Below are 21,792 nucleotides of genomic sequence, written 5' to 3'. Positions count from 1 at the left end.
GAAACACACGATCAATAGTTAAATTGATCTAGATTGTATACCATCTATCCGTCTGACCGAATCTAAAAAGCACCCAATACATCGGTATGCAAATATTTTTCAGTTCCTTAAATAAGAAATCTATTACAATTGCATGGCTCTTGCGTCTTAAGATTGATTTTTTTCAACGAATTGGACAGAAATGAACCTAAAGGTAAGAATTTAGCATAGATATCTAGGATTGAGGAAGTTGCAGTACCCCACCTATATGAAATAATTTCTGTTCGTTTTAAGTATTAATGTTATTTTTAAAGTTTTAGTAGGATATTATTTTTGTATTTATTATGTTGCTAGAGTTGTTTTTACTTTATATAAGTAAACATCATTTCTAAGATTGTAACTTGATAGAAAAGTTTTAATCTCAAATCATGCCGGGCTATCCTCCTAAAGTGAAAATATCCACTCCTTCCTTGAAATTCATTCTAAATAAATAATTTTCTGACGAACAGTTCATCCAAGCTTAAGTTCTCTTCTCCTTTTGAAATTTTCCCAACAACCTTTCGTCCTTGCTGAAAATTTACCCTTGACACTTCCCTTCTGAAAATTTTCTTTATTTTCATATAAATTCAATTTTATTTCTTTTTGTTTTAAAAACAATCGTAGGAATCAACTGTCCCTTCTTGAAAAAATTATCCCAAACCTCCTTTCGAGGGATTGTGGGGGGTCAAGAAATCATGAGAGACATAGATATAATATCCTTTGACTACCCATAACGGATGACAGTATTCATTCAATAATTAAGGCTAGAAATGTAAAGTAAGGAAAGAAAAAAAGTAGAAGGAAAAAGAAAAGAGAACAAACGTAAATTAATAAAACAAAACTTAGAGAACTATTTGTAGTATAAATTAGGATCTAATTCATTGTTTTCCAATAAGAAGCTTTTAATCTTACTTTTGAACTCTGGTAGGCTATTAGTATTTCTCAAAGTATTTGCCAAATAATTCCATATTTTCAGCCCTGTAAATTTGATTAAAAAACCAGTTGACGTGAGACTTCTCGCTTCTGTAACTAGTTGCGATGCATATAAAGTACCATATTGGTGAATTTCATCATTGCTTCGAAAAGCCGACATAAACGACTCAGGTGTGGTTTTTGTGATTAATATATTTATAAGTTTTGGCAATCTCTTTTTCTCGAAGTCGAGCCATATTTAATTTCTTAAGTTTTATTAAAAACACCTTCACACTCTGACGAGGATCAAGCTTGCAAATTGCACGTATAGTTTTATTCTGAAGAATTTGAACTTGCTTCAATTCTGACTTATAATTTGATGTCCAAATGCATGTTCCATATAAAATATATGAGTGGATTAGACATAAATACAGGATCAGTGATATTTTATGGGTAAAAATAAATTTCAGTCTATGGAGAATACCAACAGCTCTTGACAGCTTCATACGAAGGAATTTAATGTGGATTGCCCAATCCTGCTTTTCATGAATTATTATACCTAAATTTTTTATGTGGTCAAGTCCTTCAATTTCTTCATAGTCTGCCATATCTATCTTGCTTTCGTAAACTGGGTAATTTCCATGTTAAAAAATGATATACTTCGTCTTTTTTGTATTAAGGGAAAACAACTGCTCTTCAAAGAATTCAGTTGCTGCCTGGAGGCAAACTTCAGCGTTTTTAATTAGTTGCTCACGGTTCTTATGTTTTAGAAACAGTACTGTGTTGTCCAAAAAGTTTATTATATATGCAAAGGGGATATCATGTGAAAGTTCATTCAAATAAGTTAAAAAAATAAAACTGTCCAAGAACTGATGCCTGGAGTACCCCACAAGTTACATCCGAGGAATCTGATAAGATACCATTAGCAAGTATTTTACAACGTCTTTTTGTTCAATATGACCTAATCCATTCAAGAACCGTTGACTTTATCCCGAATCCTTCTAATGTTTCAAGAAGGATGTGAAAATCAACACAATCAAAAGCTTTTGTTAAATCTAGAAAAATCACCAGAGAATATAAATCATCATCTTGCGTTGCTTTTATATTCATTATAAGATCCGTAATTGCAATTTAAGTGGATCCGTTTTTCCAAAATCCATTTGCTTATCAAAAAGAATTTTTTTAGCTACAAAGTATTCATACAGTCATTTAGCAGCAAACTTTTCATATATTTTTGAAAAAATCAGAAGTAAGCTGATTGGTCGATAGTTATCAATTACTGTTGGGTCTTCTCATTTAAGAAGAGGGGTTAATTTGGATTCCTTTAGTTTAGTAGGGAAAATACCTTCGTCATGGCTTCTGTTTATAAGGACTGTAAGAGGCTCAATGATTGCTGGTTGTATTTTTCTTATTAGTTGCAAAGAAAGTCCATTTAGGCCGTTCACCTTATCCCTTTAGTTTCATAAATACATATTTTACTTCATCACATATAACAGATGAAAATTTTGTAGTTCTGCCAATGTCACTTGCTTCTATAGTTTTGGTGGTGTTACCTTTGCCATGAGTTTTCTTTTTGACTTTGCATTCGAAAGTTTATGTTTTATTTTTGTCTCATATTTACAAAAAATGGACCAAGAAGACCTGAAATTTCTTCCGGTGATTTAATTCATTCTTTTTCCCTCACTAGTTCTTTTATATGATGTATTTTTTCTGATTTATTTAGATCGATGACCGAATTAGTAATTTGCCAATTTTTCCTGTGGTTCCCATTTGCATTTTTAAAACAATTTTGAAAATATATTTCCTTTGCATTTGTTTTTAGCTGGTATAACTTTTTTCTATAGTCTTTATACCGGTAAAAATTCTCTTTAGACTGATCATTTAAATATTTCTTATAAAGAGTTTCGCGGCTATTAACAGAAACGAGAAGTCCTCGTGTCATCCATGGTCTTCTAGGTAAATGCTTACGCTATGGCTTTTTCAACATAGGACAGTGGCATTTATAACTGCTAGAAATTAAATTAATAAATGCCGAATACGCTGAATCTGAATCAAAGTGGTCTTGAAAAAATTCTTCCCACTGAATACAATTTAATCTTAATACCATATTCGCAATATTCTTTTTTGACTCATCTCGACGAATAAGACTTTATCTCTGTTCTACCAATCACTACATCAGTGAAAGTAGCAAAATGATCTGATGTTTGAAATAATTGTACTTCTACGATCTTTACAAAAATATTTTGGTGAGATAAAAATATATTATCAATCAGAGTCGCAGACGTTGGGGTTACCCTTGTGGGTATTCGGACTAATGGTAGGTAACCATATGACACACAATTTTGAAGAAATAACAGATTTTTCGTATTTTGTAACAATAGGAGATTCATATTAAACTCCCCAAGCATTTTTACCAGGTACTGATGACACTTCAACTTTGAAAAAAGGTTTTCTAGTTCAACCATGAATATTTCCGCATCACCTAATGGGCTATGATAAACCAACACCATTAAAATTTCCTGATAATTTCATTTTACCTTGAGACAGAATGACTCAAATATTCCTTCAACATGAACATTAAAATCAGGGATTGGTGAACCATCAAGTCCTTGTCACACATAGTACGCTAGGCCACCTTTCCCTAGCTTTTCATGGTTTATTACTTCTAATGAGAAATCCGTAATATTAAGCATTTTCTTATCCATACTCTCTGTAAGGAATGTTTCTGTCAGCGCTAGATCATCATTTTTGATTATATCTACTAATAACCTCATATATTTCATCATATGCTGTCTGTAATGACTGACTATTTATGTGACCAGCCCTTAAGTCCAACTTATTTACCTTTTTCGAGCATTCACTTAAATATCTGCATATCACCAATAATCCACCCTTTTCTTTGTCATCTTCACCTAGCATTGTGTTTATCAGATAATCAAGGCACAGAAGATTTCTGTGAAACTTTTCTAGTCGATTCATCCGTATAAACCACTAAATGATCTAATTAACAATCACTGATTCATTGCAAATAGTCCCTGTCTTGTTACAATATTGGATGAGAAGGTTCGGGCAATGCGACTATGTCATTGATTTTCGTAATTCGCTTTGTAGTTGACCCGATTTTGGCCATGATTTTTCCGTATACTGTACAAACATTCCGATTTCCAACTTTGTCTTTTTTAGCATTGAGGAGGTCTAGCCTCGCTTTAGTCAAGGACTCAGAAATGAAGAGACCTGTTCCCTTTAATTTTCTTCTTTCACCCTGCAATATTTTTGCCATTTTTATCTGTATTTTATCTCTTCTCTGTCTCGTTGCCAATCCTTCGAACATCACTTACATCGGCTATGCTGAGGTCACTAATTTCCAGCTTTTTTTCATAATGTTCATGAGACTTGATACCACAGTTTGTGAGACGGAAACCTCTTTCACCCCATGTATGACCAGCTTTGTTGCCTTCGCTTCCTGTTTCAAAGAGTCGACCTCACACCATAGGAAATTGAATCACTTTTCATAGGTCGAGATCATTTCTTCAATTCAAAGTAGTGACTTATGGTACAGTTCAAACTTCACGTCGCATTCGATCTTCAAACTTTCGTGGACAGCTTGAGTGATTTTTAGATCTGAGAAGTCGTGATTCCTGGTACACTGTCCTTTAGTTTTTCTACTTATTTTGTGATTTCAGCAGAAACCATTGTGATAATATTGGCTTGATAAGATACTATCTTGAGCGCTATTTTGATCAAGCGATTCTCGAAGCGAAGTTGCGTTACACTAGACAGTTCCACCAATATCCGAATTTTGAAGCATTTATTTTAGTGATTTTGCCACTGCTGGCCTTTTATCGTCTTTGGCCACTTCATAACCAGCATCGTATTTGATTAGTACCCCAGAAGTAACAATTACAAGTTCGTTTTTACCTCCGTAGCAGAGTAACTGGTACTTACCTTGACCGTCCTTAATTGGTATAACTTTTAGTATCTTCACGGGCCAGCTTTTGTAGTGTGTAAATCTGAAAAACAGTATTTCACCATTTGCAAACATCCTTATCATCAACGGGTGGGGACGGAAACTATCACTGACTATATCTCGATACTAAAGATTTGATTATAGTTCTAAAAATACGGTAAATGACTTATCTCTTCGAGGTCTCTAATTAATTCAATATATAATCCTTTTTCCACCATTGGCTCAGATTCATTCTCTAATTAATTCAGAACATAATTATTTTGTCACCACGGCTTAAAACTGAAATTAATTTTTTTTCATAGAGAAAATAAGTTTTAACAGGTCGAAGAATAAATGAACACTGAACAGTATTCATTTTTTTGTAATAAAAAAACGGACAAAAATCATTATAAAATTTTTTCCACAATATGTTTTTGAAATAAATGCAAGGAGTTACATTAAAACAAAAAATGAGCAGAAACAAGTCAATTAATCTTCCAGACCTGAAGGTACCACAAATCACGATGTTAAATGAATAAAACCCAAAACAAACAGACTTTAAAAAATAACCGAATTAAACTAAAAAACTGAAAATTTTAGAGTTTGCTCATTGAATTAAACTTCTGTTCCCATATTTTTGCAATATCTGATATTCAGGCTGGAAAATTGAGTACTGAAATTTGTTTAATTTTGAAGTAAACCTGCTTATTGAGTAATACTTAAGAGGATGCTACCGATAATATTGGGAGTTCCTCTTAATGAATTTTTTACCTAATAGTCTTTTTCACACATATTGAATTTTTTCGGGCACTTTCATACAAAAATATTCTTTACAGTAGAATATATCATTCATACTCAATTAAAAATTCCTCATAAGAGCTTCTTTTCATTACTCTTGGCAGTTGAGGGCACCATGCATTATGCTGCTGGCCCATAATACAAAGAATATCCAATTTAACTAAGAAAATTAGTAAAGGGAATAAGTTTAACAAGTTGATAAAGCATATGATACCAACAAAAAGAACCATGAATTAGAGATAAGTGGGGATCCTACAAACCAATTTCAAAGGGGAGGACCGTTGATAGAAGTATACTTAAATCATCTCAAGATATTTTTGAGGGCTTTTATTGTAAATCCCTCTTGACTTTGGGCCAAGATTGTGCGTTCCCCGTTGACACATGCAATTTGGAATAAAAATTTCTCTTTAAATTTCACCTAGTTCCATTGGAGGTATATTTAAGCCTCTTTATGGTATTTTCGGGGACTTTTAATGAAAATACCTCATGTATTTTGACTCATTGTTAGATTTTGCTCAACCTCTGTCAAAAAATTCGTTTTAACACCTCCCAGCTTTACTCTAAGTTCTAGAAAATGTTTGCCCAATCAATTCAACCCACCATTGAGATATGTTGCTGGCCCGTATACCCAGAAAAGCAATTCACACTAAAATTGTGGAACAAAAAACAGAAGAAAAACGCTATATAGGATAAAATATAAGCAACAGGAACAGTGAATTGCAGATTGGCGGGGATCCGACAAACCAAATCCGACAAACCATTTTTCAGCTATATTCCTGTTAAAAATCGCACGTTAAATCCACGCAAGCCACCCACAATATGTTAAACTCTATTAATTCACGTCACTGTGCAACACTTTGAATGGTCCTCTGGAACCTTTTGGTTAGACACAAGCACTGTCAGACACAAAGGCACGGAAAGCAAGAGACGAAACCCACAGAGAGAAAACACAAAAAAAAAAAAAAAAATACACACAAACACACGCACACTCACACGGTCACACACGTACGCACAGACACACTAAAATACAGATACTAACAAACACAAGAACAATGGCACCCACAAACTCACTCACAGACACACTCAGAAGAACAGGCACGAAGGAATACACAAAAACACACAAAAGGAAAATGCACTCGCACACTCAGACACACAAACACATACAGCCACACAAAGACAGCCATAGTGGCACCCACACAAAAAGTCAAAACAAAGGCATGAGGGGAAGCACAGAGAGGGTAACACTCACACGCAGAAACATACAAAAACACAAGGTCAGACAAACATGGACAACACAAGGAGAAAAAAATACACATAATCACACACAGATCCACACAAAGTCAGACACAAGGCACGAGCAGAGTCAGACACAAACAGAAGAAAAAAACACAAGCAAACAAACACACGAAGTCAGACACACACCCAAACAGACAGGTAAACAAACAGGTGTGGAGAGAAAGAGAAAAACACACAGAGTGAAAAACAAATATATACTCATTAACATAAAATCAGACACAAATGCACACTAATGTAGTCAGACATACAGGCACAGAGGAGGGACAAAGCACATAGAGGTGAAAACACACTAAAGCACTCATAGTCACACACAAAGAGACGGCGAGAAAGAAAAAAACACACATAGAAAAAAACCTACACACACAAACAAACACACACAACCACACAAAATCAGACACACAGATAGAAATACAGTCAAACGCAAATTACTGGAGAAAGACAAAATCAAACATGGGAAAAACTTACAAACACATACAAGCAAACGTAGACACACATACGCATGCACAACCACACAAAGTGAAACATACAGGTACTCTCACAAGGAGACACACAGTACGGGGGTAGAAATAAAAACACCGAAAAGGAAAAACAACATAAAAAAACACACACCATAACAAACACATACATACACATATACAAATTCAAACACACAGGCACACACAGTCAGACGCACAATCATGTAGGGAAACAAAAACAAACAAAAAAATCATACACACATACAGACACAACTAAACAAATTAAAAACACAATGGTCTGGAGAAATGTAAAAAAAAAAACATATAGGGATAACAAACACACATACAAACAAACACATAGGCAGACACACAGCCACATAAAGTAAGACACAGATGCGCATACAAAGTCAAACAAGCAGGCACCATGGAAAACAAACTAAGGGAAACACACAAATACAAATACAAAAAGTAAGACACACTGGTATGCAAACAAACATTGTCAATCACTTAGGCACGGAGAGAGAGAGATAAAACGTAGAAAAGAAAACACACACACATACACAAACACAAGCAGGCACACACGCAGTCAGAAAAAAAGGCATGGGGGACAAAAATACATAGAGGGAAAGACACAAGGAAACAAACAGAAGGAACTCCCTGTTTCCTTACCAAATAATGAGAAAATTATATTTTTTCATTTTTTAATTGCTATTTTCAATATTGTTCGATAGTTTGGATATGGACATTCCATTCAAATTTACAAAGAATCTAAATTGTCAAAAAAAAGTCAATTAGAATCCTGCGTCCTTTTTAACACACCCTAAGAAGACGAAATAATTACTTAAACCAAACATATTTTTTATTTCTTGATATTCTTCATTTACCACAGATTTTTTACCTCAATATAGGCATATGGCTTTTAGATTTTCAGAGTAAGAATAATTTTTCCAATAGCATGAGACTCTTGGCTGAAAATAAACATAGCCATTTATCGAAAGCAAGGAATAAGTTTCTGCTTCCATTTATTAAAAATGAGAGATCAAGACTAAATTCAAGATATCAACTTCCTGATATTGCCAATAAAAATAAAATATTTGATTTAATAAGTGAGTCATCATCACTCTATACATATAAAAATATTTCGAAAGAGATAGTTTCTTTTGGCTAGAGTAGTGCGGACTGATTGTAAAGTGATTTACATATAAATTAGTTTACAAGTCCCATCCATGTCTCCGTGAGTCGATTTTTTTCCGACTTCTTCTCCCTCTCTCTCTTTTTTTATGTAATCCATGTGAGTTATTGAGGTGTAATTTCTTTGTCATTGTCTCTCTATTGTTAAAAGAGACAAAACGAGTTGTCTCCCTGTCTCCTTTGTATACGATTTATGTATGTCGTTTCTTGTTTAATAAATTCAAGTCTAAGTCTACAGAATTTGGTTTTTATTTCATTATTAACTTATGAATTAGTTTTATTTGTAAAACAAAAAACGTAGATACAGGTAATAGCATATATAATCTATTTGTAATATAATTAAAAAAATTATGAATTATTTGTTAGGGATAAGATAAATGGATAACTGCTCCCCAGCTGCTATTAATTTTTTTATATTCATTTCAGTAGATTCTGTACATTTTGCAATCGATAAACTAATAGAATATCCCTGGCTGTTATTCATTTTTGAGTTTATGATCTCAAATCAGCCTTGGTTCTGAGGCAAGACCCACAGGGTTTTTGTTTGGAGGAAAGCTACTCTTTTTCTTAATCCTTGATCTGGGGCCCCAGTCCTAATCGTATTGTTATCTTCAATTGCTACACAGGGTGACAGTGAAAGTTGAACAGTTGGATCCTAAACGATGTTCAGTCAATTGCATTATCTTCTCCACCAGGCTGGCCTCTGATGAAATGGTATTTAATCCTCTTGTGTCTCATTTGACAGGCTGCTGACTCATGTTTGGATTTCCTCCCAGTATTCCAAATGAAGAATTCTTGGGAACAAAGCCAGAGGTAATTAAAAGAAAAATTGTATTCGATTAGGAAATTCGTTTAATGAATTTAGCAACTAAAATTGGAAATTTTTTTAGCTCCAAATGAAAAAGGAAAATAAATATAATCGAAATATTAGGAGAGATGATTTAGACAATGGAATATAATACACGATTACAGGAATGAAATATGTTACAACTAAATACGTATAAAAATTGCCAATATTATTGATTTTAAAGGTGAAATGGTTAGTCTATTTGCAAATAAGCGTTATGATCCTAAGGCTTCTGATCTAGAAAAAAAAAATTAAAAATAAGATAAAGGCATGATTTTAAAGGTTATCGAAATGAAAATTCAGATAATATTAAGTATTTAGATATCAATTTCAAAGAATCCATTAAATATTAAATCATATTAAATTATTAAATTTTATCAATAGTTTAGTAAGAATGGAATATAATTATTTTTTTTTAATTAGATCTAAAATTCTTATTTTACAAGACCTGTTTCAATTTGGAGCTGAGGATTGTTATAATGGTGGAAGCTTTGATTTAAAATGATGATAATTTAAATGAAAAGGGGTAAATTGATGGGGTGATCTAGGTTTGGTCTGGAACCCGTATTTAGTTTGCGAGAAAGTATAGAAATGAGACCATGATTTATATCCAATGACCTGTTTTATTTTGAATTTAGGGATAGAAAATTTTCAAAATGTGAAATATTTCATGTTAGAATGAGGTAAATTGGACTGAAAATTATGTAAATTGAAAGGATGAATTAAGGGATGACAGAAACCCTATTTACTATACTACTATTGGCAATCATAAGTTATAGTGTCCTTTTACAGATTGACAGTAATCGAAGGATGGATAGCCTCCAACACCTTGCATTTTCCCGAAATGTATCTGATAGACATTTTGGGATGGCATTTTTTGATTTTTGCAATTTGTAATTTGTCCAATTTGCTCATTCGATTGGAAACTGAAATGGATAGTACCCTTTATATTATTCACAATTGGTTGGAGTCTAGAGAACAGCAGTCTTACGCCCCCCCTTCCAAAAAAAAATGCCTAATTCTAGAAAGACATATGTTCAAAATTACGCGACAACCATTTTGTACAGAATAGTTCAAAGGTCTAGAAATAATCTCGTTGACATCTTCCACAACTTCTCAAAACCAGAACATAATTTGTATTTCATGCGCTGATTTTTGTTCGTGAAACTTATGACATCTTCATTTTTCTCTTCGTGAAACCTGTATAGACGTTTTTTCACCTTGTAAGACTGATTTTTCTAAAGCACTAGTAGCGTGCTTTTCTTTTGTTCGTGGAACTTGTTTATGGCTGCTTTTTTGGGTGAAACTTGTTATACCTTCAATTTTTCGCTTCGTGAAACCTGTACATTGATTTCTTACCTCTTGAAATTGATTTTACTCATGGACTTGTACATGCTGATTTTTTGTTCCTGAAATTTCCTGCATGTTGATTTCTCTCTTCGTAAAACTTGTGGATTGATTATTCTCTTCGTGAAATTGATTTTATTCATGACACTTTTTGCTTGCTGAGTTTCGCTTGTAGAACTTGTTGTGTCCTGATTTTATTTTCGTTAAAATTGTTTCATGCTGATTAATCTCTTTGTAAAACTTTTAATTTGATTTTTTCTCCTCGTAACACCGGTTTTGGTCAAGGAATTTATTGCGTGCAGATTCTGGTCACAAATATTGTTGCGTGCTGATTTTTGTTCGTAAAACGTATTGCAAGTTAATTTTTCAATTCCTGAAACTTGGACATAAATTTTTTCATTACAAAACTGATTTGGTTCATGGTACTTGTTGCGGGCTGATAATTTCTCCAAGAACTTATCGTGTTCTGTTTTTTGTTCGTGAAACTTGTTGTACGTTGATTTTTCACTTTATGAAACTTGTACATTGATTGTTTTTATTACTCTACCAACTCTCACGGAACCTAGGCCTAACTTGCGCGTGGTAGATTAGGTTAAGCTAGATTAGATGACATGGCATCAAACCTAACTTTGCATAGCCTACAAAAAGTATTTTAAGTGCAGGTTCTATCGCGCTTTATACAGTCCCAGAGACCTAACCGAATCTAGCACAAATTCCAACAACAAATTTATTTTCATGAGGACGGATATCTATGTACGAGTTTAACTCAGAGAAAAATCAATATGTAACAAGTTTCACGAAAAAAATCAAGTTTCACAAAAATTTTTAATCTCAAATCATAACGAGATATCAACTTCAGGTGAAGATATACTCTCCCCATTAAAAATTCATTCTGCATGAACAATTTTCCTACGAAAAGTTCACCCTAGGTTAAATTCCTTTTCTTTTGAAATTTCTCCTGGAAAATTTTGACCTTGCTGAATATTTACCTTGAAAATTCTCTCTAGAAAATTCTCTTTATTGTCATAAGCATTCAATTGCATTTCTTATCGTTTTACAAATAATCCTAGGAATCAACTCTGCCTTCTTGAAAAAATATATCAAGTCTTTTCCTTGGGGATTGTGGGAGGTCAAGAAATCCTGAGAGATATAGATATTAGATGTTTTGACTTTTCGTAAAAATATCTATTCTAAAATTTGAATCAAACAACATTAGAACTTTTGATTTACAATCAAATGAGCTTTGTTTCAATCTTCTAGGACGAATTATTAGACACAATAGCCCCTGAAAAATACAAAATATATACAAACACAAAAACAAATAAATAAACAAGCATTCATTGTCTATTTTTAACAGAATTCTATATTTTGTACTTAGGAGCTTGATACCTCTAGAACAGGGTTTTTTGATATTCTGAAATCTGATGGTTTTATTAGGATCAATTGATTTCTTATGGGAGTTTCCCTCCCTATTGCAAAACTGGCTAAATTTTAACAAGTAATACTTACCATCTAACTTTTGATGGTTGATGCAGAAAATTAAACTTTATAAATTCTATCTTCTTTGAACAGGAATAGACATTAAATTTTGTGGTGTATCGAATATTATCGTGATTGAGAGTTTCTGGTTAATATGTTTCTCAAAGTTCCTTTTACTATTGAGCTGTACTACTTCTTATTTACTAATTGTTACTGTCAAATTTTTGACAAACAAAATTAATTAAAGTATTATTTTACTTTTTGGACAATTTTAATTAACACGACCACAAATTAATAATTCAAACTTTTCCACAATACATCGTTGAGAGAAATGCAAAGGGAATTAACCAAAAAATGAACAAAAACAATTCAAAAAATCTTCCAGGCCTGAAGCTACCACAAATCACCATATTAAATAAATTAAAACAGAAAAAACAGATATTATAATAAATAACTAAGTTAAACTTACAACAAGCAGAATGTTTTAGGGTCAACTAGTCAAATGAAATTTATGTCCCCATATGATTGCGATAACTGTCAAGCAGGATGGAAAATCCAGTGGTAAAATTTGTCTAAACTTAAAGTTCATCTGATTGTTGAGTAACTCCCTAGAGGATGTTGTCAGTTAACATTGGGGGTTGCTCTTAACGCAGGGTTTTACCTAATTGAGTCTTTTTCGTGCAAATGAAATTTTTTAGGCATTTTTGTGCAATAATATTCGTTTAGACTAAAATCTATCAAATATACTAAATGAAAAATTCCTCGTTAGCACTCCTTCTCATGACTCTTAACAATTGAGGCCACCATGCAATATGTTACTGGTCCATAAAACACAGAAAAAGTGATTCGAACTTAAAAATAGAAAAGAGAAAACATGAACATAAAATGAACAAAAAAATAGAAAAGAGAAACAAGAAAACATAGGCAGGGATCCTACAAACTAATTCAAGACGGGAGGCTTGCTATTATAGGTAAATTTTAATCGCCTTAAGATGTTTTATAGGGCTTTTATTAAAAATCCCTCGTTTTTTGAGCAATTTTAGCAGTTTTCAGTTTTCAACTTTAGCAAATTTTTACTTCACCATGAGAGCTACAACCGGACTCCAAACTCGTAGTAATTCAAAAAATATGTTTTTTTATATTCCACCATTTAAATATGTGGCTGCCCTTAAAACAGAGAAAAAGCCATTCAAACTTAAATCTTAGAAAAAAAAGCATAAAAAACGTATTTTATAAAGTATAAAATATAAGCAAAAGGAACTATGAATTACAGAACTGCAGTGATTCATCGAACCTATTCCAGAGGGTGATGGGGACTTGTTATTAGAGGTAAATTTAAAGCAAATTAAGATAATTTTGAGGACTTTTAATGAAAATTCCTCGTTTATTTGAGCCAAAACTCAAATTTGTGTTTGTATATTTGTGTTTCTCCTTCTGTCTGTTTTTTCTTCTTTTTCCGTGTCTGTGTGTCTGACTCTGCGCTTGTCTTTTGTCTGACTTTGTGTGAATCTTTGTGTGTTTGTGTTTGTTTTTTTTCCCACGAGTGTTTTTGTCTATCACTCCCCCTGATTTTGTGTGACTGTGCTTGTGCCTGTATGTCTGAATTTTTATGGTTGTGGATCTCTCTTTGTGCTCTGATTTTTTCCCTCTGTGTGCTTTCATCTCCCGCCCTGCCTTTGTGTCTGACTATGTGTATGTTCGGCCAGTATGACTGTCCTTTTGTGGTTGCGTTTATGTGTGTCTGTGTGTGTTTGAGAGTGAGTATTTTCTTTGTCTGTTTTGTCTCTCTCCTCTTGCCTATTTGTCTCACTCTGTCTATGCCTATGTGTTATACTTTGCGAGTTGTAAGTGTGTGTCTATGTGTGTGTGTTTGTGTTTGTGTATGTGTGTTTCTGTGTGTGTCATTGTGCATGTGTGTAAGAGTGTGTTTGTGTGTGAGTGAATTTTCTTACTTTGTGTCTTTGTCTCTCTACTCGTGCCTATTTTTCTGACTCTTTGTGTACCTGTGTGTTTTACTTTGCGTGGTTGTGTGTGTGTGTCTGTTTGTGTGTGTGTTTGTGTGTGTGTGTGTGAGTGGGTTTTGTGTGTGTGTTTGTTTGTGTCTGTATGTGTGTTTGTGTGTGTTTGTGTGTGCGTACATTGTAGGAGTGTTCGTTTGTATCTGATTGTGTGTTTGTGTGTGTGTATGTGTGTGTTTGTGTTTGCACGTGTGTGTTTGTTTGTGTATGTGCGTGTGTTTGTTTATATGTGTGTGTTTGCTTGTGTATGTGTGTTTGTGTGTGTGAGAGAGTATACTTGTATTTTTCCCTCTGTTTGTGTTCGTCTCTGTCTCCGTGAATTTTGGTTTGACTGTGTGTAAGGCCAAAATGTGCCGGAAGACCAGTCATAGTGCATTTGAATTGACTTGGGGTATCACATTATGGGTAGTATTTGCTTCGATTTAATGTAATATTTTTAACAGGAAAATACCGTGAAAATGTCAAAGGATTCAGGCGGATAGGCAAGAAGATGTCAGACATGGGGTATCACATTATATGTAGTATTTGCTTGGAATTAATGTAAGATTTGTAACAGGAAAATACAGTGAAAATGTCAAAGGATTCAGGTGGATAGGCAAGAAGATGTCAGACAGTCAGTCGTAGCGAGAAATGGTGACGGAGGTGACAATGGTGTGTCACGAAGGGTTGGCCTGCAAAAATATGAGACATTGGGTCTAATGCAAGATTTTTAAAAGAATATATCTGGAAAATGTCTGTTAATGATAGAGCGAGGGTGTCAGAGGGTTTTCGAGTGTCAATAGCAGTGGAATAGAGTGGCTGGAATTGTTTCGACCGAGAGGGAGTGAAACGAGATTAAGAGAAACGAGAAAAATCGATAACGGGATTACGTGGAATTTGAAGAGAGAATATCATTCAAGTGTCCACCTGTCAACGATAAAGTAAAGTCTTGGCTCATAGATACGAGGAATTTTCATTAAAATTCCAAAAAATTATCTTAATTTTATTTAAATTTACCTCTAATAACAAGTCTCCACCACCCTCTGGAATAGGTTCGATCTGGAATAGGCTGGATCCCTGCAGTGCTTTAATGCATAGTTCCTTTTTCTTATATTTTATCCTTGATAAATTTTTTTTCAAGTTTTCCTTCTTCGATGATTTGAGTTTGAATTGCCTTTTCTGTGTTTTAAGGGCAGTCACATATTTCAAAGGTGGCATAAATTGTTTGGGCTAACTTTTTCTAGAGCCAGAAACTTAAGCTGGGGGGAGGGCGTAAAGAGAATTTTTTACTGAAGGGAAGTGAAATCTAGCGCTCAGTCAAAGATACGAGGTATTTTAATTAAAAGTCATCAAAAATATCTTAGAGTGGCTTAAATTTACCTTTAACAAAATTATTTGAAATTTGAAGAGACAATATCATTTAAATGTGCACTTGTCAACTTGAATGTACAGTTTTGGATTAAAAAAACGAGGGATTTTTGATAAAGGCCCCATAAAATATCTAAAGGCGATTTAAATTTACCTCTAATAGCAAGCCTCCTGTCTTAAATTAGTTTGTTGGATCCCTGCCTATGTTTAAATTATGGATACTTTTGCTTATATTAAATACTTTATAATATCTTTTCAAGTTTTCTCTTTTCTATTTTAAATTCGAATCGCTTTTTCTGTCTTTTATGGACCAACAACATATTGCATGGTGGTCTAAATTGTTAAGAGTCATGAGAAGGAGCGCTAACGAGGAATTTTTCATTTAGTATATATGATAGATTTTAGTCCAAACGAATATTATTGTACGAAAATACCTAAAAAATTTCATTTGGGTGAAAAAGACTCTGTTAAGTAAAACAATGCGTTAAGAGCAACCCCCAAGACTAACTGACCGCATCTTCTAAAGGATTAATCAACAAACAGGTGTACTTTAAATTTAAATAAATTTCAGCACTCGATTTTCCATCCTGCATGTCAGGTATCGCAATCGGATGGTAACTAAAATTTCATTTGTGTAGTGGACTCTAAAATTTTCTGCTTTTTTAGGTTTAACTCGGTTATTTATTATAGTTTCTGTTTGTTTTGGGTTTAATTTATTTAATATTGTGTTTTGTGGTAGCTTCGGGTCTGGAATATTATTTGACTTGTTCTTGCTCATTTTTAGTTTAATGTAACTCTTAGCATTTCTCTCAAGGATATAACTTGAAAAAGTTTTAATTATTAAGTTCTTTTCATTTTTTACTAATATAGTCTAAAAAGTAAAATAATACTTTATTTAATTTTGTTTGTCAAACACTTGGCGATAGTAATTAGTATATAAGAAGTAGTACAGCTCAATAGTAACCAGTACTTTGAGAAACACATTAATCAGAGACTCTCAATCACGATAATATTCAATACATCACGAAATTTAATGTCTATTCCTGTAAAAAAATACATAATTTATCTATAAAATAAAAATATATATTAAAAATATATATATATATATATATTTTAAGTTAAATTTTACGCATCAACCATCAAAAGTAACCATCAAAAGTTTACCCATTTTGTAAAAAAGAGGAAAACTCCCAAAAGAAATGAATTGATCTTAATAGAACAATCAAGTTTCAGAGTATTAGAAAAGCCCACTCTAGTGGTATCAAGATCTTATTTACAAAATGTAGAATTATATATTTTGTTAAAAGAATTATCACGAAAGCTTGTTTATTTATTTGTTTTTGTTTTCGTATATCTTTTGTATTTTCCAGGTTTTTCTTAAAGCCTGTCGTCCTAGAAGATTGAAACAAAAAGTATTTGATTGTCAATCGAAAGTTCTAGCGCTGTTTTTAAACGGCAAATACATGGCACAGCCCCCCTTTCCTACGTGTCGTCACTCCCAAAGTTATTTGATCAGATTTTTAGAATAGTTGTTTTTTTTTTTCAACCAAGTCAAAAGATCTAATATATATATCTCTCAGGATTTCTTGAACCCCCACAATCCCGAGAGAAAAGGCTTAAGATATTTTTTCAAGAAGGGAGATTAGATCCCAAGGATTAAATTGTAAAACGATTAGAAATAAAATTAAACGCATATGAAAATAAAGATAATTTTCTAAAGGGAATTGTCAAGGTAAATTTTTAGCAATGACGAAATATTTCAGGGAAAATTTCAAAAGGTGAAAAAGAATTTATGCTAGGGTGACCTTTTTGTAGGAAAATTATTCGTGCTGAAGGATATTTTAATAGGGAGAGTATATCTTCACCTTAAGTGGATATTTCGGCAGGATTTAAGATTAAAAATTTTCATGGCACTTGATTTTTTTCGTGAAACTTTTTTATATAACGATTTTTATCTGCGTAAGACTTTTACAATTAATTTTTGTCCTCGTGAAACTGAATTTGTTGTTAGAACTTGTGCTAAATTCGGTTAGGTCTGTGGGACTGTACCAAGCGTGATAGAATCTACACCTAATATGCTCTTGTAGATTATGTTAAGTTAGGTTAGATGCTACGTCATCTAATCTAGCGTAATCTAGCCTATCGTTCTTAGGTTAGGCTTAGGTTCTGTGAGGGTTGGTAGAGTAATAAAAACAATCAATGTACAGGTTTCACATAGTGAAAATTCAACATACAACAAGTCTCCCGAAAAAATAAAAAGCGCAAGATAAGTTACATCAAAAAATATAAGCACGCAACAAGTTCCATGACCCAAATCAGTTTTGTAATGAAAAAATTCATGTCCATGTTTGAAGAAGTGAAAAATGAACGTGCAAAAAGTTTCAAGAACAAAAATCAGTATGCAACAAGTTCCGTGAACAGAACCTTCACGCAATAAGCTCCAGGACCAAAATCAGTGTCACGAGGAAAAAAAATCGTAATAAAAGTTTTAAAAAGAGATTAATCAACACGGAACAAGTTTAACGGAAAAAATCAGAATACAAAAAGTTCCATTAGCAAAACTTAGCAAGCAGAGAGTACCATGAGCAAAATCAGTTTCACGAGGAGAAATAATCAATGTACAAGTCTTACGAAGAGAAAAATCAACATGCAGCAAGTTTCAAGAGCATAAAATCAGCAAGAAAAGAGTTCAATGAGTAAGATCAATTTCAAGAGATGATAAATCAGTGTTCAAATTTCATGAAGAGAAAAATGAAAGTGGAACAAGTTTCACACACAAAAATCAGCCAAAAACAAGTTCCACAAACAAAAGCAAGGCACGCAACAATTCCCTGAGCAAAATCAGTTTTACGAGGTGACAAAATCAATCTACAAGTTTCACAAAGAGAAAAAAGAAGATGTAACAATTTTCACGAACAAAAATCAGCACACGAATTACAAATTAGGTTCTAGTTTTGAGAGGGTATGGGGGATGTCAAAGAGAAATCATTTTCAGACCTTTCAACTATGCTTTACAAAATGGTTTTTACATAATTTGAAATAGAAATGTTTTGAGAATGTAAGGGTATGTCGGGAGAGGGGAAGTCAAGCTTTCTCTCCTCCAAACTCAAACCAATTTTGAATAATAAATAGGGCACTATCAATTTCAGTTTCCAATCAAATGAGCAAATTGCACAAATCGCAAATTGCAAAAATCGAAAAAAAAGCAATCCAAAAATTTCTTACAGATACATTTTGAGAAAATGCAAGGTGTTCGAGGCTATCCATCCTTCGATTACTCTCAATCTGTAAAAGGACACTAGAACTTAAGATTTCCAATAGTAGTATAGTAAATAGGGTTTCTGTCCCCTTAATTTATCCATTCAATTTATATCATTTTCAGTCCATTTTACATCATTCTAACATGAAATATTGCACATTTTGAAAATTTTCTATCCCTAAATTCAAAATAAAACAGGTCATTGGAAATCAAATTTGGTCTCATGTTTACGCTTTGTCATAAGCTAAAATAGGGTTCTAGACCAAACCTAGATCACCCCATCAATTTTCTTCCTTCTCATTCAAATCTACACCATTTTAAATTAAAATTTCTAACATTTTTTCAATTTTGCATCCTGAGCTTTAAAATGAAAAAGGGAATGTGAAAAGACAATTTTAGATCTACTAAAAAAAATAATTTAGCTATATCATTATTCCTAAACTACTGATAAAATGTAATAATTCCAAATTATTTAATACTCGGTGGATAATGTGATATTGATATTTAAACTTTTTATATTATCTTTATTTTTTTATTTCCATAAGCCTTAAAATCATACCTTTATCTTATTTTTTAATTTCATTTCTAGATCAGCTGCTTTAGAATTAAAACGCTTATTTGCAAATAGATCAACCATTTCAACTTTAAAATCAATAATCTTGACAATAGCTTTCCATATTTAGTTGTAACATATTATATTCCTGTAATCACGTATTCTATTCCAATGTCTAAATCATATTTCTTAATAATTCTAAAATAATTCTAATTTCCTAATTATTTTTATTTTCCATTTCCATTTCGCGTAAAAATTTTTCCGTTTGTTAGCTGCTAGTTTCATTAAACGAAATTCCAAATCGAAAAATCTGGTTTTGTTCTCAAGATTTCTTCATTTGGAATTCTGAGAAGAAATTCCAAACATATGTCAGAAGCCTGTCAAATGAGACACAACAGGATTACATATAATCTCATTAGAGGCCAGCATGGTGGAGCTGGTAAGGCGATTGACTGAATATCAGTTAGAATTCAACTATTCAACTCTCACTGTTACCACGTGTAGCAGTTGAAGATGTCAATACGATTGAGAATGGGGGCCCAGATCAAGGATTAAGAAAAAGAGCAGCTTCCCTCCAATCAAAAACCCTGTAGGTGTTGACTGAGAACCCATGCTGATGTAGATCATCAACACACAAGAAATGAATATTAACAGCCTAGGAGGAAGGTTTTGCAAAAATAAAAAAAAATATTTTTAATTTCATTTTTAGTTTATATATATTCTATTATTTTACCGATTGTAAAATGTACAGAATTTATTGAAATGAGTATAAAAAATAAAAATGGTTAAGAACTGGGGGGGGGGGGGTATCTATTTTCGGTATCCATACCTAATAATTGGTCTATTTTTCATTTTTATTATATTATAAATAGGTCATTTGTACTATTTCCTGTATCTACAATTTGTGTTTTATCAATAAAACTAATTCATAAACTAATAATGAATTAAAAACCAACTCAGTAGACTTAGACATGAGATTATTAAAAACGAAACAATATACATAAATCGTATAGAAAGGAGACAGGTACACAACTCGTTTTATGTCTTTTAACAACAAAGAGAAAAAAAGGACAGAATTAGAGCTCAATACTCACTTGGAGTACATAGAGAAAGATAGAGAGACAAAGAGAGAGAAGAAGCGGGAAAAAATCGACTCATGGAGACACGGATGGGACTTATAGAATAATTTCAAAGTAAATCACTTTATATTCAGTCTCCGATACTATAGACAGAAGGAACTATCTATTTCAAAATCTATTTTATATGTATAGAGTGACGGTGACTCACTGATTAAATCAAGTTAATATTTATTGACAATCTCAGGAAATTGATGTCTTAAACTTAGTCTTGATATCTCAGTTTTAATAAAAGGAAAAAGTAACTTATTTCTTGCTCTTGATAAATGGCTACGTTTATTTTCACCAGCAGTTTCAAGCTATTAAAAAATTATCCCTACGGTGGATTTCGTTAAGTCATATGCCTATATTAAAGTCAAAATAAAGTCTATATTTCGTCTTCCTAAGGTGTTTTAATAAAAGACACAGGATTCTTATTGACTTTTTTTGGACAATTTACAGTTTTCATAAATGTTGATGGAACGTCAAAATCCAAACTGTCAGGCAAGATTGAAAAAACCAATCAACTAATAAAAAATATAATTTTCTCATTATTTGGTAAGGAAACAAGAACTTGGCTCTTTGCATACAACCTAGATTCCTTGAAACTGATACCTCGAGTTTATTAATATGCGTCTCAAAAGACATACCTAAGTCATATCGATTATTACTCATGGACTTGTCACTTTCTATTGACGGAAAGAAATTTATTTCACCGAACTATTAGGAAAGGATATTTTGACTTTGCAATGGAATCCACGAACACAGGAATGAAATGAGTTCCAACTTGATATGGAAAAAAGAATCTTTATCATTATTGATTTTAAAGGTGAAATGGTTGATCTATTTTCAGCTTTTTTTTTATTCAAATGTTTTGATTCTAAAGCAGTCAAATTTGAAAAGAAATTAAATAAATTAGATGAATTTACGATTCTAAAGGTTATTGGAACAAAAATAAAGATAATATAATTTATTTAGATATTGATATCAAACTATCCAGTAAATATTATATCATACTAAATCATTACAATTTATCAGCAGTATGGGAAGAATGGAACACAACTAAACCCATTTTATTTTAATTAAATCTAAAATTCCATTGCAAAAAGACAAGTTTTGATCTTAAGGCTCAAGATGCAAAATTGTAAAATTTTGAGAATTTTGTTTTAAAATAGCGTAAATTCAATTGAAAAGGGGTAAAATTGATGGGG

At 32.6% G+C, this 21,792-nt stretch overlaps 1 long non-coding RNA gene across 1 annotated transcript in view; it reads left to right on the top strand.

Annotated features, from left to right (window-relative positions):
* The first annotated feature begins 998 nt into the window (after positions 1 to 998).
* LOC136034188 (uncharacterized) overlaps positions 999 to 21,792 on the top strand; it is a 33,366-nt gene continuing 12,572 nt past the window's right edge. The window contains exon 1 of the long non-coding RNA XR_010619130.1: positions 999 to 1,122. This is a non-coding gene — a long non-coding RNA (uncharacterized LOC136034188). The remainder of the gene's footprint in view (positions 1,123 to 21,792) is intronic.

The sequence above is a fragment of the Artemia franciscana genome, chromosome 12 (assembly GCF_032884065.1).
Source record: "Artemia franciscana chromosome 12, ASM3288406v1, whole genome shotgun sequence".
In the NCBI taxonomy this organism is placed as follows: Eukaryota; Metazoa; Arthropoda; class Branchiopoda; order Anostraca; family Artemiidae; genus Artemia; species Artemia franciscana.
This window is presented reverse-complemented; position numbering and strand designations above follow the sequence as displayed.